The sequence below is a fragment of the Triturus cristatus genome, chromosome 6, assembly GCF_964204655.1.
Source record: "Triturus cristatus chromosome 6, aTriCri1.1, whole genome shotgun sequence".
NCBI lineage: Eukaryota > Metazoa > Chordata > Amphibia > Caudata > Salamandridae > Triturus > Triturus cristatus.
This window is the reverse complement of record NC_140589.1, coordinates 1,922,630,898-1,922,646,155: the sequence shown is the minus strand read 5'-3', so window position 1 is coordinate 1,922,646,155 and position 15,258 is coordinate 1,922,630,898. Positions and strand designations below refer to the sequence as shown.

At 41.6% G+C, this 15,258-nt stretch overlaps 1 long non-coding RNA gene across 1 annotated transcript; it reads left to right on the top strand.

Moving 5' to 3' along the window:
- The first annotated feature begins 12,388 nt into the window (after positions 1-12,388).
- On the top strand, positions 12,389-13,445 carry LOC146822481 (uncharacterized). Its single transcript, XR_014963315.1, has 3 exons — positions 12,389-12,449; positions 12,952-13,021; positions 13,112-13,445. It is a non-coding gene; the product is annotated as an uncharacterized LOC146822481 (long non-coding RNA).
- The last annotated feature ends 1,813 nt before the right edge of the window (positions 13,446-15,258 follow it).

Below are 15,258 nucleotides of genomic sequence, written 5' to 3'. Positions count from 1 at the left end.
AAGCGCTCAGACAGGAAGAGAAAAGTAAGGAGAATTCAAATAAAGTCCGAGAAAATCTATTAATTGAAGAAGGTACCCGAGTAAAGTCAGAACAGGTAGATAGACAAAGAAACGCCCTTATGAATGGTATGTATCCTCTTCTGGCCGAAGGGTTACCTAAGGCTACTCCGGAGATACCAAAAGACTTGCCACCTCCATTGTTTCCGATAAAGGTACACCCCAAAGGGCATCCCAGAACCGCAGAAGATGTTTTCCTTTCCTCTTATTTAGATGACGCAGCTCCCGAATATGCTAACACCGCAACACATAGACCGCCTGCCGAGGGTGTTCAACGCCAAGATCCTCCGTCTGTACCTCCGCAACAACAAACTCCGACACAAGTTCCGGCAAACACATCTGTTTCTACAGCTTTTCCCGCAACTACGGTTGCTGTCTCACGTTCAACAAATCCTTTCACGTCCAGCACCCCAGACGGTGCGACAGGAGGTACAACAGACATTTTTTCCACGCCACCCAGAGTACATAAATTATCCTTTAAAGAATTAGCACACCAACGTACGCCTAAATTACCAACCCCCGATATGCTTAAAGAACTTCTAATGGATTGTAGATATGATCCTGTGCCTGGCAAAGAGGACGAAATGCTGCTGGCATCATTACGTATCCGACGAGCTGCCATATGTTTAGCGAGGCTACCAGGAATGACTACACATTTAGAAAATATATATCACTTTGTCCAGTCAGGGCGAGGTCCTGAAAGTATTAGCAGAGCTATGGAGTACCAGAAAGTGGAGATACAGGGACAACTGTTACGTTTCCTCATAAACTGTGTAATCAGAAACCAAGACCGGACTGGGGTAAATCCGGAAGAAATGCAAACACTTACCACATGGGGTCGGAATATATCAGAGGGAAGACATGATAGACTATTAAGTATAGTAGCTATGTGTCGAAAGATCCGCAAAGAAGTAGAACGAATACACGAAGAAAGATTAGCGGCAGACCAGCCTGAACAAAACGGAGAGGAGGGGGAAGAATTAGAACTGCCCACAGGACAAGTAGAAACAGTGGCTTATGTAGGTAGAGGAAGATCTTGTAATAATACTAGATGCTTTAATGATCCGATACGTCCGACACGTCCAGATAATAACAGAAATTTCCAAACCCCTATAATAAATATAAGGTCCCCCGAACATTCGTTCCAAGCCGCTGACAAATTACTCCGAGAACGAAGGGGGTATCATATACTCGATTCTATGGACGAACAAGAATTAGCCAGGTCAGCCGTTCACTGGGTTGACAGTCCCGGAAAATATAGTGATGATACACTAGCACACACGTTTTTGAACCTTACCCCAGATGAACAGAGTTTAGCTGGTATCTACATGATTCAACAACTCCTTATATTATATAAAAGCCAACACTCCGATCCTGGTCCCCTACCTGATATATTGACTGAATTACTCACGAATAAATGGAGAGGTTCAGGTACTGATTTAATTAGAGAAATATTAGAATACAGAAACCAGTACATTCTTTTTGTATGCCCAGAACATGTCTCACTGCCCATCAAGGAAAGAACGACGTATTATATGGATAGACAGAATCCCTTACGCGAAGTGCACCCAATAAAAGGTGATGACAATGAGTTTAAACGAGTATTTGTATACACACCCATATCTAAAATGGAACTATTAGAAATGAAGAAAGTGGTACCCAGTCATGAAAAAGACCCAGCGGGTTTCCACCGTGAAATTAAAGACATGTTACTCATGGGAGAGTATACCTATCCCGACATTATGAAAATATTAAAGGTATTGATGCCTGCGGGCATTTACGAAAAACTCAAAGAAAAGGATTGGGAGGTGGGAGACCAAAAGATAGATTGGGCAGCATTAGAAACCGAAGAAACAGCCCGAGGTCCAGGTTCAGGGCTTGGGAGCAAGACTAAAATACTACCAGGTTTATTAGTACAGGTACTGCCACGTTTATTAACTACGAAAAAGGAAGACTGGGGTGCAATCTCAGCCTGTAAACAGAAGCAAGATGAAGACACTAGTGATTTCTATGCCCGATTCGAAAAATGTTTTGGTATAAATAGTGGCATAAAAGCAAGTAGCAAATCATATCCACATCTGTTTGTGACAAAATTGGTTGAAAATTCCCTACCCCAAGTTAAAAATAGGGTATTGAAATTCGAGAGTACCTGGCAAGGTAACACCCCGTCACAAATGTTACAAATGTTACAGTATCATCACAATAGAATTAGGGAGGAACAAGAACATGAACAAAGACGAATGAAAGATACGAAAATGAAAATGCTAGTTGCCCAGACAGTTCCAGCTGACGGTCATAAAAAGGGTATGACACAGTCCAGTGATTCAGCAGGTCCTGTGAAAGGGGCATGCAACTATTGTAAGCAGCCAGGTCATTATATACACGATTGTCCAGTTTTAAAACATAATATCGCCATAGGTATAACCAAGGAAAGACCACGGCCACCTAGACAGGATCAGAACCAACAACAGTCCATGCCAGTTCCACAACAGTCCATGCCAGCTCCACCATCGCAGCCTATTGCTGCCACACAAGCAACGACACGACAGATGTACCAGTATGCACAATATGACTATCCTGATTATCAACGATACGCATGAAACAGCCTAGAGAGGGAAGTTGGCTTACCCCTTATCGAGGTCCCCGTAGATCAAGAGGGACCTTATGTACATAGTGAACTATTAGGCCAAGATAGAAAATTTTTACTTGATACAGGGGCAAGCAGAACAACAATACGACGTAGTGAAGTTCCAGGGGCACCCCTCTCAGGCTCACAGAATATTTCCCTTGGCTTTTCAGGAAAACCTATCATTAATGAAGTATCACAACCTCTTCCACTTACGATTGGTCCTTTGACACGAACTACTGATTTATTGCTTACTAAATCATGTCCAGAAAACCTGTTAGGTATAAAAACATTGAAAGCTCTAGGAGCTATAATATGTTGTTCTCCGGAAGGAGTAAGATTGTTTTTACGTGATTTCAAAGGGCACTATGTGTCTCGAGACATGGATCACCGACTGCAGAATTTACCTACACACCTGTGGGCACAAGGCCCCACTGATGTTGGTTGCATGAACATTACACCATATCGAGTCACACTAAAGACAGGAGTGGTACTACCACGAATGCGACAATACAAGTTACCCCCAGATGCTGTAGTGGCTTTACTGCAAATCATTGACGAGCTTATTGCCCAAGGAGTGGTTGTGGAAACCGACTCCAATGTATGTAATTCCCCGATAATTCCGATTCTTAAACAAACTGATTCAAAGGCCCCGCCAGTATATCGATTAGTTATTGATCTGCGCGAACTAAATAAATGCATTGTACCACAATACCCTGTGGTCCCAGACATCTCTTCATTACTGACAGCCATTGATTCCAAAGCAACGTTCTTTACTGTAATTGATCTCAAGAATTCCTTTTTCAGCGTCCCAATAGATCCGGAAAGCCAATACTTGTTCGGATTTAGTTTGAATGGACGAAGTTTTAAATTCACACGCGCACCTCAAGGATTCACAGAAAGCCCCAGCATCTATAGCCAAGCACTGAAACGAGAACTTGACAGTATCCACATGCCAGTTAACACTGCACTGCTTCAATATGTTGATGATCTGCTGATCACCGCTCGAAGTGAACCTGAATGTGAAAAAGCATCACTGACGGTTTTACAATTTTTGGCCGAAAAGGGGCACAAGGTGTCCCCTTCTAAGCTGCAATTCTGTGTCCAGCAAGTTGTTTACCTTGGGCACTCGCTGTCCAAGGAGGGAAGACAGCTTACACCTGATCGCATCCAGTTAATTGTTAACATGCCAACACCCAAGACACAAAAGGAGGTGCGGGCTTTTATAGGCCTCACTTCATACTGTAGGCAGTGGATCCCTCAATATGCATTTCTAGCAAAACCACTCATTCAGTTGACAACACAGGAGGCGGCCACATCGACTGTCCTCCCTTGGACTCAGGAACACACACAAGCTTTTGAAAGCTTAAAGAAAGCTTTATGTCAAGCACCTGTTTTAGCAACACCATGTTACAATAAACATTTTACACTCTTTGTTACAGAACGCGAAGGTACTGCCTTGTCAGTACTCACTCAGGAACAAGCAGGATTACGCAAACCATGTGCCTATTTCTCTAGTACATTAGATCCCGTAGCTCAGGCTCTTCCTGCGTGCCTGAAATCAGTGGCAGCGACAGCTTTAGCAATCAGACAAAGCGATGCCATAGTGTTAGGACATCCATTGACAGTACAAGTACCACATGCAGTAGAGGTTCTTGTGAACCGAACGCAAACACAACACTTGACTATAGCAAGACTTACCGGTTATGAATTGACATTGTTTCAGCCACGCATAGAAATCAGACGTTGTAGTACATTGAATCCTGACACACTTTTGCCATTAAATGGAACAGACCCACTAGCACATGATTGTATTGAAGTTATTACTATCACGACGAAACCCAGACAAGACTTGACCGATGTCCCATTGTTAGATCCAGACCTGACATTGTATGTAGACGGTTCATGTATGAGAACAAGTACAGGAGAGTTAGTGGCCGCGTATGCAGTCACAACAGACACTGAAGTCATCGAAACAAATTGCATAAATACCTTGTCAGCTCAAGCAGCAGAGCTCATCGCTCTGACACAAGCCTGTATTCAAGCTAAAAATAAGAAAGTCAACATATACACTGATTCACGTTATGCATTCAGAGTTGTACATGACTTCGGCGTGCTGTGGCGAGAGAGAGGTTATTTAACTTCTCACGGTGCCCACATTCAGCACGGACCCCTCATTCATGCCTTATTAGATGCAATTCATCTACCCACTGCAATATCGGTTATGAAATGCAAAGCCCATACGAAAGTTACTGATATCATTTCTCAAGGCAATGATCTAGCTGACAGAACAGCCAAACAGACTGCTCAAACTCACACAACTGACATGACAAAGACAATAGTCCCGACACCAACACATTGCATGACGGTTAAGGATCCCGCTCTTGATGTAATTGACATACAGACACATGCTACACCAGATGAAATAAAGAAATGGACTGAATTAGGAGGGATCCAAACGGATCAAGGATGGATGACGAAGGAAAAATCTGTATGGTTTCTTCCTGACTCTATGGTTCAAGTTATCATTAACACAATACATAGTCCAGCGCACCTAGGAGAGAAAGCTATGCTAGACAGCATTCAACACATTTGGTTCAACAAACATTTACGAGCAGCAGCTAAACAAAAAGTCCGTACCTGCATGATATGTTGTCAGTTTAACCCAGGTAAAAGCATTCCCGTAGAACAGGGTGGATTTCAGCCTCCTGATCACCCTTTTGAAGTCCTCCAGACGGATTATATCCAGATGGAACGATGTCGAGGATTCAAATATGTTCTCGTAGTTGTCTGTGCTCTTTCTCGTTGGACAGAAGCCTACCCGGTTGCAGATTACACTGCCCCGACTACTGCCAAACAGTTAGTTCGAGAATTCTTCCCACGGTATGGTTTACCACGTGTTGTCTATTCAGATAATGGCCAGCCGTTCTCATCCGAACTAATGAAACACGTTTCACTTTTGTTAGGCTATCAATGGAAATTTCACTGTGTCCGACACCCCGAGGCAGCAGGTCTCGTGGAACGACATAATCAAACTCTGAAAATTAGATTGTCAAAAATATGTAGAGAGAAAGGTGTCGATTGGGTAGTAGCCTTACCAGTTGCACTCTTTTACATGAGAATGGTAGCCCACTCACGAACAGGGCTATCCCCATATGAGGTGATCTTTGGTAGACCGCCAAATATGTGGGGGACGCCTATACCCCGTAAAATAACTGATGTTGACTGTAATATGCTGACAGATTACCTGGCTTCCTTGATGTCTGCACTACAATCTTGTCGTTCACAGGTAGCTGCAGCCTTTTCCGATAACACCGAGGTGAAACCCCATGACGTAGTTCCTGGGGACCTGGTGCTGGTTCGAAATTTTGACCGAAAGACTCAGCTAGATCCAAGGTGGAAATCGCCTCAACTTGTACTGCTCACCACAAGGACAGCCGTGAAGATCGAAGGTCGAAAAGGATGGTTACATTCGAGTCATATCAAGAAATTTCATGGACTACCGTCAGATGTGAACGTTACACCTTGCGTGTCTGCACCGATTGATTCAAAGCTCCCTTTGGTTGAACAATGCGATAAGGAACTGTACAAACTGAAATTACGGTCTAAGTCCTCTCCAAGGTGAATCGGTTGAATTTGTCTCTGACATGTATCCCTGTTCTGCTTGGGTTTTCGGATCGGATGGAACCCGCTCTACAGAGCCCTTCTGACCCAAAACAGAACGTTACCCCCTCCCTAGGGTCTTTTTACACCCAAATAACCACATATATACGTACCACCTAAGGACAGGGAATTCCTATTATATATATATATATCAAGACCTCACAGCCTCGCAATCTCAGCAACCACAGTCTCGCAGCCTTAGGCAGACCCAGAATCTCCTACCCATTCGGCAGCGACACACACACGATCTCGCGACCTCAGTCAGGTCCAGAATCTCCTACCCATTCGGCAGCGACACACACACGATCTCGCGACCTCAGTCAGGTCCAGAATCTCCTACCCATTCGGCAGCGACACACACACGATCTCGCGACCTCAGTCAGGTCCAGAATCTCCTACCCATTCGGCAGCGACACACAAAGTCTCGCGACCTCAGTCAGGTCCAGAATCTCCTACCCATTCGGCAGCGACACACACACGATCTCGCGGCCTCAGTCAGACCCAGAATCTCCTACCCATCCGGTAGCAACACACAAAGTCTCGCGACCTCAGTCAGGTCCAGAATCTCCTACCCATTCGGCAGCAACACACAAAGTCTCGTGACCTCAGTCAGGTCCAGAATCTCCTACCCATTCGGCAGCGACACACACGATCTCGCGGCCTCAGTCAGACCCAGAATCTCCTACCCATCCGGTAGCAACACACAAAGTCTCGCGACCTCAGTCAGGTCCAGAATCTCCTACCCATTCGGCAGCGACACACACACGATCTCGCGGCCTCAGTCAGACCCAGAATCTCCTACCTACACGGCAGCCTTAGCACGAGCTCATCCTATTAATACACGACAGGGGAATTGGGACTATATATCAGATCACACAAAGACCATTAGCGGAGCACAACCTGTTCTCCAGTTTGAGAGGCTCATTTCCTCCTCATCCAGTTATCACTTACCTGACCCGGATTAACCCCGGTTCATGTCGCATTAGCTCTGACAGAGAGGCTAGGCTATCCTTCTACGTAAAGACACATAACACATGCTAACTTACAACAAGCTAAATACTTTATTTAAATGCCACATGCACATTTACGGAACACATCATACATATATAACCTGCAAGGAAAGTAAAAGATTAAGTTATACACTTCAAAGAAAAAGGGATCGACTTCACCTTGAGGGTATGTCGCCTGTACTCAATGGTCATCTAGGTTCCCTTCTCGTCTATGCCTCGGCTTAGCCTGGAAGTCACCCCTCTGCAGTTGTGGGTCTGCTCCCTTCTCCCTCTCCGAGTCACTGGAACCTCGTCCTTATCGGCTACTCTCTCCTCTTTGGATTCAAGTTCGTCATCAGTCTTCCCTGGAATAAGTAACAGCTCTTCTGCTAACGGCCAGATGCCGCCTATGGTCTAGAAGCAACTGCCCTTATCTCACTCAGACTTTCACTAATATAGAAGTGCATTCCCTCATGGAAATTTCCAGCTCGAAACCTGCCGCCCACCAAATTCCTGTACCTCCCCGTACCAAGGACACTTTCCCAGCCGGCCGGCCTGATGTAGTGTCTTCGGCATGAAGAAAAATACAATCCTTCGATAAGGGCCGGCCTGAACCGGTTCTCTCCGAGCGAATAACACCTCATAACTAAAACATCCCCCTCCCTCTGGAAAGGTCCCGGGCTGCCGGAGCAGAAAGAAAGATGGAGTCTCTCCCGTTTGAGGCCTACCAGGCCTGAATTCAACACAGCTCCATGAAACAACCTCACTATAGGGCAAATTATCCTCAAGGCTAACGAATCTATCCCCTAGGCTATGTGTGTAGGCCCTGAGCTAAGGGTAGGAGCACGGGATGGTGTCACAAGTGTCTAATAGATAGGCCCTACTCACTACTCCAGTCCTTAGACTCGGATGGAAAGAGACTGAAGTCATATGGATTGCCCTGCAACACCGGAAGGCCGGGAAAATCGAGCAGTACATTCCACCCTTGACTTCAGTCTATTATATATATACTAAATGGAACTAACATCTGTGGAAGAATAATATGAAACAAAACTGACTGATCTATGTCTAGTACCAGATGTGCAGAATTGAAGCAGTGAAGGGATACACTGAATAAAACAACAGATAGAAATTAAAACAACAAGAGCAATCAAAATGCCACCTAATGTGTGGCGTAGCATATTCATGTCTGGCAACCAGTTAAAGAGCCAGTCAAACCAGCTCTGATCAATGTGTTTCCTAACTTCATTAGTTAGGTCATGCAATTTATCTATGTGTGCACGAATGGATTGTGTATGATCAGATAAGTTAAAACAGCAGAGGCCTTCAAAGTCCGAGCAGCCATGTCCATGTTTAAGCAGAAGATAATCAATGGCTGCTCTATTTTGCAAGATGGCTCTACGTTCACCCTGGGCGTCTAATAGTAAGTCAGATAAGACTGTGGAAGTATGATTAATAGATTTGACCATCCAGCAAGCCATTTTCCCAATGGATTTAGCATTATAAACCGCCAAAGCAGGGACACCAATAATTGAAACAGCTAGACTAAGGTATTCAGACTTGGAATATAAATGCAAAGATGAGTCACAATCCTCCTGTAACGTAGTTGTATCTCGGAGCACACGAGAGTTGGCATTTGGATGTGATGAGAACATAAGTAAACTGAGTCTAGTAATGGCACACGGGCCTCCGGAAATGTTCGCAGGGACATAGGGCCAGGAAGTATTACCACATGAGAAAAGCCATCCGGCAGGTAGCAATATTGCACGATAGTGACTGGGAGTAACTACCAAACTATTGCAAGTCATATTGTTCTGGACTGAAACACATGTGGTCGGTGTCCTCTGGAAACACAGAGTTCGTTCATGAGATGTGAGAACAGTGGCGCCTCTTAACTTGAGACGTAGACATTCAGAAATTGCATTAGGATTACATGTGAGGAAAAAGCATAGATCACCTTGTGTAATGTTATACGTAGTTATTTGGGATTGGATGGGAAGTTGCTCATTCGGCAGTTCAGTACATAAAGGACAATATGCATGGGTAGCAAAATCACCCAGAATAATATTCGGACGAGCCTTTGAAACGTTAAAGATGCTTATTAACGTCTCCAGCGAGGCGGGGACAGCAACTAGGCACGTCGCTAAGATATCGTGCACAGATCTCATCGGTGTCAAACAGAAGTGAGGGGCATCAGTTACTCTTTTCGCCAGCAGTGTCCAAAAGTTCGATGACGAGTCCCACGCATTGAAGGAACGCAACACTCTGGTTCCCAATTCATCCCGGGTTAAGGGGATCCCTTCTCTCTCTCCGAAGTAGACCGAACGGTGTCCAGTACCGACACATCCTGCAGCAACAATCCAAAGAATGATCTGAAAAAGAACCAAACACAGGCATTAATCATTCTCGTAAATAACATTTATCAGCTGGGACAGCTTCCCAGCTATCTTTCCCTGGCCTCATAACCAAAATGGTATTATCCTGACCGGTGGCAATAACCTCTGCTTGTTCAGGGGGATTCTTAGGCGATTGCACCCAAATCTTGGCTCCAGGGTTATCCGTAGAGCCAAAGCCTTTCTGGCCTCGTACAGTTAGCAAAGTTGGGGCAGTGCCTTTCATTATTTCACCACTGAAAACAGGCATAATGAGTAATTGAGCCACTCGGTCGGTGCGGTGTATCAGCAAGTCATTCTCACTGCTATTTAGCAGAAGTACCTTAATCTCTCCCTGATAGTCGCTGTCAATTACCCCTCCAAGTACCTGGATGCCTTTTACAGCCAGCCCCGATCTAGGGGCGATCAATCCAAAATTCCCCGGTGGTATATGAATACCAACACCGGTAGCAATGATGACCCGATTTTTGCTTTTTAGAACGGTGTCATCCATGGCATGCAAATCTAAGCCTGCCGACCCTGGGGTCGCTCTGCATGGAGCCAGAGCTCCGGAAGTAATTTCCCAATACATCACAGTTTCATTAATTACATTAGGCATAGTCTCAACCTTTGGGGGGAACAAACGCATAAGTGGAGATTCAGCATTTAAAAAAGGACGATTATTCAGGATTAATAGTGCTTGGGGTAAAAAGTCTCGCCAATTTTTATACTTGTCATCTGTTAATTTGCGTAGCTGATCCTTTAACAGGCCATTCAATCTCTCCACCAGGCCCGAGGCCTGCGGGTAGTAAGGTATATGAAAGATCCATTCAATATTGTTTTCCACACAGAATTCCTGTACCAATCTTCCACGAAAATGGGATGCATTATCAGATTGAATTTGGAATGGCACACCATAATACATCATAATCAATTCTAATGTTTTAATGGTATTCAATTGGGTGGCTTGCTTACATGGAAAAGCTACCAGCAAACCACTATATGTATCGACAATTGTGCAAACATATTGACAATTTCTGCTCATGGGAAGGGGTCCGATGTAATCAATCTGCCAGATTTGAGCGGGCAATTTCCCGCGATGTAAATGACCTCTAACAATTTGGGGTACTTTACGCTGTCTGATATGCTGACAGACGGGACAATGTAGAATAACATTTTTGATTAGGTCCAGGGGAATATAAATTCCTCTATCAGCAGCCCACCTGCTAGTGGCCTTCTCTCCAAAGTGTCCTGCCTTTTGGTGTGCCCATTTTGCCAATCCCGCAATATCAGGATCTTGTCTGTCCACCACTGCCTCGGCAATTTTAGATTTCTCATCTGCAATGTTATGAAAAAATTTGTCAAGAGAATCTATTGGGGTGTGAGCATCCACATGGAAGATGGTAACAGTACTCTGTGGGAGCATTTCCCAAATCTCTTGCCATAACTCTTTTCCCCATAACTCTTTGGAGTGTAACCTCCAATTATGGGAATGCCAGGTCGGTAACCAAACGGCCAGTCCATTGGCAGTGGACCAGGAGTCGGTGAAAATATGGCATACACCAGGTAACTCCTGTTTCAAAACTTGATAAACGGCATAGAGCTCTGCGAACTGACTACTCTTCCCTTCACCAGTTGTGCTCAACAGTTTCTGTGTGATCGGATTATAAGACACCGCCTTCCAGTGCCGTGTAGTTCCAATAAATTTTGCTGACCCATCTGTGAACCACACATGGTTCCTGTCCTCGACGGACAAATCATCAAAAGGTTTACCCCACTTGACAGGAGACTCCTGTTCTAAAGGATCTCTGACATATTATCGACAGACACATTATCGAACTACACAAATATCGCAACAAATATATCGACATCAAAAATATCGACATTGTATACTTATTTAAAAAACTACACTAATATCGACACTACAATATCGTAATACAATTATATCGATCACACAAATATCGCACACATTAATATCGAAATACTAAATATCGACATAAGTTAATAAATATGACACATGTCACAAATATCGATAACCAAAATATAGACATCAATAATATCGTTTTTTTAAATATATCGACAATTCTAATACTAATAAAACCAATACTTTCAACAACATAAAGACAATATTTTACCAAAACATACATTTTCAAATGAGATTCTACTTAAACATAAACATAACATTTATAGCGATCTCTATATTTAACAACATAATAAAAAAAAACTAAAATAATTATCACATTGGCATTTCGAACACATTTAAATAAAATTAGAACACATTATAAACAATCTTTTTATATATAAAAATTTAAAACTCTCCTCCTTTAAAACTAAATATACTCTTACTTAGCATTTTCCATAAAAGGAAACCAATTAACTAAAAAAAATTCAAACCATCCAATAGAAAGGCCACATACAGAAAACAACCAATAACATTCAAGAAACAATTTGAAACCACTATATAAACCAATTAAAACAAGTGTTCCACGGTGCCTTAAACCAAAGCATTGAACGAAGAAGAAGCTCTACTAAACAGAAGAAACCTACATCCTATTACTATTCTAAAAACGTAAGTAAATATTCTTTTCTAACTAAACTGCCAAATTAAACTAAAACACTAATTTATCTTTACTCAAATAAATAACTAACTTATATATTCCATCTCTTTATGTTTCCACTACAGATATTACTCCAAACAGCTAAAGAAAATATTGAAGATTGCCAGAAAAGACTCACTAAAAAGTAAGTATACTATCAAAATACTTTATAAAATATTAATTAAATCCTACTCAAACCCCAAAACATCCTAAACCCCTAAACAAATCCATGTTCTCTTTTTTAAATTGTAAAAAACCTGTATAAATTAACACCTATAGTCTATACCACTGGGCATGAGGGTAGGCTCTGTTTGCTTAGTGAGAGGTTAGGCTACTGCATCTTATTTATTAGGCAGGAGGGGCACATAGTAAGAGGGGTAGGAGACGGGGGTACATTGACATGTGGTGGGGGAGGGGGGGTAGAGAACTGGGTGGAAAGGTTGTTCATTCTCCTGAATAATTGGTCTTGATGATAAATGTGTGGTACTTCCGGGACAGATGAAGGTGGGAGAATGTTTTTTGAATTGTTAATTTGTAAAACAATAAAATAAGTTTCTTCAATAAAAATATAGTCTATACCAAACAGCAATACCACCCCACTTAAAAAACTAAACCAACCACAACAATAAATGTTCTTTAACTTTCAGAGACTAAATCAACTAAACAACATTTTTGCGACAAACAACATCTTCATTCAAATACAACAAAAAAGACTTGGTAAGTATATATAAAAAAAATGCTTTTTTGCTAATTTCATATAAAGATATAAAGTACTATAGCATATATTTTCATATACATTTTTTCCAGAATTGTAACACATCACGATGACAGAAGAAGCCCAATTTATAACTTCGCAGAAAGGAAAATTCCTATTGTGTTACATGGGTTACACATACACCCAAGAAAAGCAGACGGACCGAAAAGTGAACTGGAAGTGTACTAAATATTATTCTAACAAATGCTACGGCCGAGCAACAACAAGAGAAACAACTGTACTATATACAAGAGAGCATAACCATCCACCCAATCTCTCTGAAATAGAAGTCAGATCAACTCTTGAAAATATCAAAGAATTAAGCACAGGTTCACAAACTGCTACAAGTGTAATCCTAAAAGAACTATTACCTAGAGTGCCCAAAGAAGCAAGAGGCCAATTACCATCAATTGCTTCTATAAAAAGAACTATTGCTAGGACCAAAAAAGCAACCACGACAACTATACCATCCCCTAAAACTTTTCAAGAGATCATCATTCCACCAGAATTAAGTATCACCCACAATAATGAACCTTTTATTTTTTTTGATAACAAAAGCCCAGAAAAAAGAATCATAATGTTTGCTACTGCAAACAATATAACTAAACTGCAACAATGCCAAACATGGATGATGGATGGCACCTTTACAATATGCCCAAAACCATTCTATCAGCTTTACACAATACACGGTCAATATCACAACACTTCCATACCTTTAATTTATGCACTATTACCTAACAAACAAAACACAACATATAATGAAATGCTAGGAAAAGTAAAACAAGAATCTAATGATTTTTACCCTCAAACAATTATCATAGACTTTGAGCAAGCCATGATAAATTCCATTCTAAAACTGTACCCCCATACAGCTATCCAAGGATGTTACTTCCATCTTAACCAATGTATATGGAGACATTTACAAAAATCTTCACTAAGTGTAGAATACGCCACTAACATAAGTTTTGCACATCAAATAAAACTTCTAACAGCCCTAGCTTATGTACCAACCACAGATGTTGCAGAACATTACAATCTTTTATTAGAAAGTCCATTCTACAAACAAAATGAAGTAAAGTTATCTCCCCTGTTAGATTATTTTGAGGATACCTGGGTGGGGAGACTGCACAGATCAGGCCATAGACGTCAGCCCAAGTTCCAAATACCTTGGTGGAATGTATATGTAAGTACACTCAACCAACAAGCCAAAACTAACAACGCCGTCGAGGGCTGGCATAATGCATTCCTAACTTCTACTGGGAGAACAACTCCAACACTACAAAAACTACTAATTGCCATACAAAAGGAACAAAGTTTCCAAGAATTAAGAATGCAACAATCTGTCCTACAATTAAAACCAAAACAGTCTAGACAAACTACTCAAATGTATAATTACCTACAACAACAGGTACAGCTATACCCATCCACAAGAGGACTTGAGTACTTAAATATAATAGCTCAAACTCTCTTCTAAACCCTTTTCTAAATATTAACCCACAATTCTACTAAAACAACTATCACAACATAAATAATCCACTTTATTATATCACATATTTAATTATGTGGTCTAAAATATATACATGAATTATATGGACATATATTTAGACAACATAATTAAACAAACCAAGTACACAACAACAATATTAAATATATAAGGTTTCGCCACCAACAATAAAAATATTTAAATGAACTTACCTGTGTAGTATCTCCAATGGGATAATAACATTCCTTCCAAATAAATCCAGGGAGTTCAAAATCCATAATTATCCAAAAAATGACTATCCATTAACCATAAAAATCCCGAAAAATATAAAAAAGGTAAATAACCGCTCCTGGAAACCCGAACAATAAAGGAAGTGTTAAATAAACATTAGTAAACACAACTAATACACACTTCCTTTAAAAAATAAGGTGTTTGAAACCGACGAAAATATCTTCTCCGTAAAACCTACAAAACAGAAACAAACATTCCCACCCACCTACAAACACACAAAACGCATGTACAAACCTCACTACAAACGTTATTCAAACACTATAAAACTTTAACACACCGAAATACCAAAACACTAACAAAGCCACAAACACGGAACACAACGTTAATTATAAAACCGTATACAAACTATTACTAACACCCTAACTTCTGAAACATCAATCAATACACACTTATTACAACATAACTACTTCCACAAAACACTTAAAA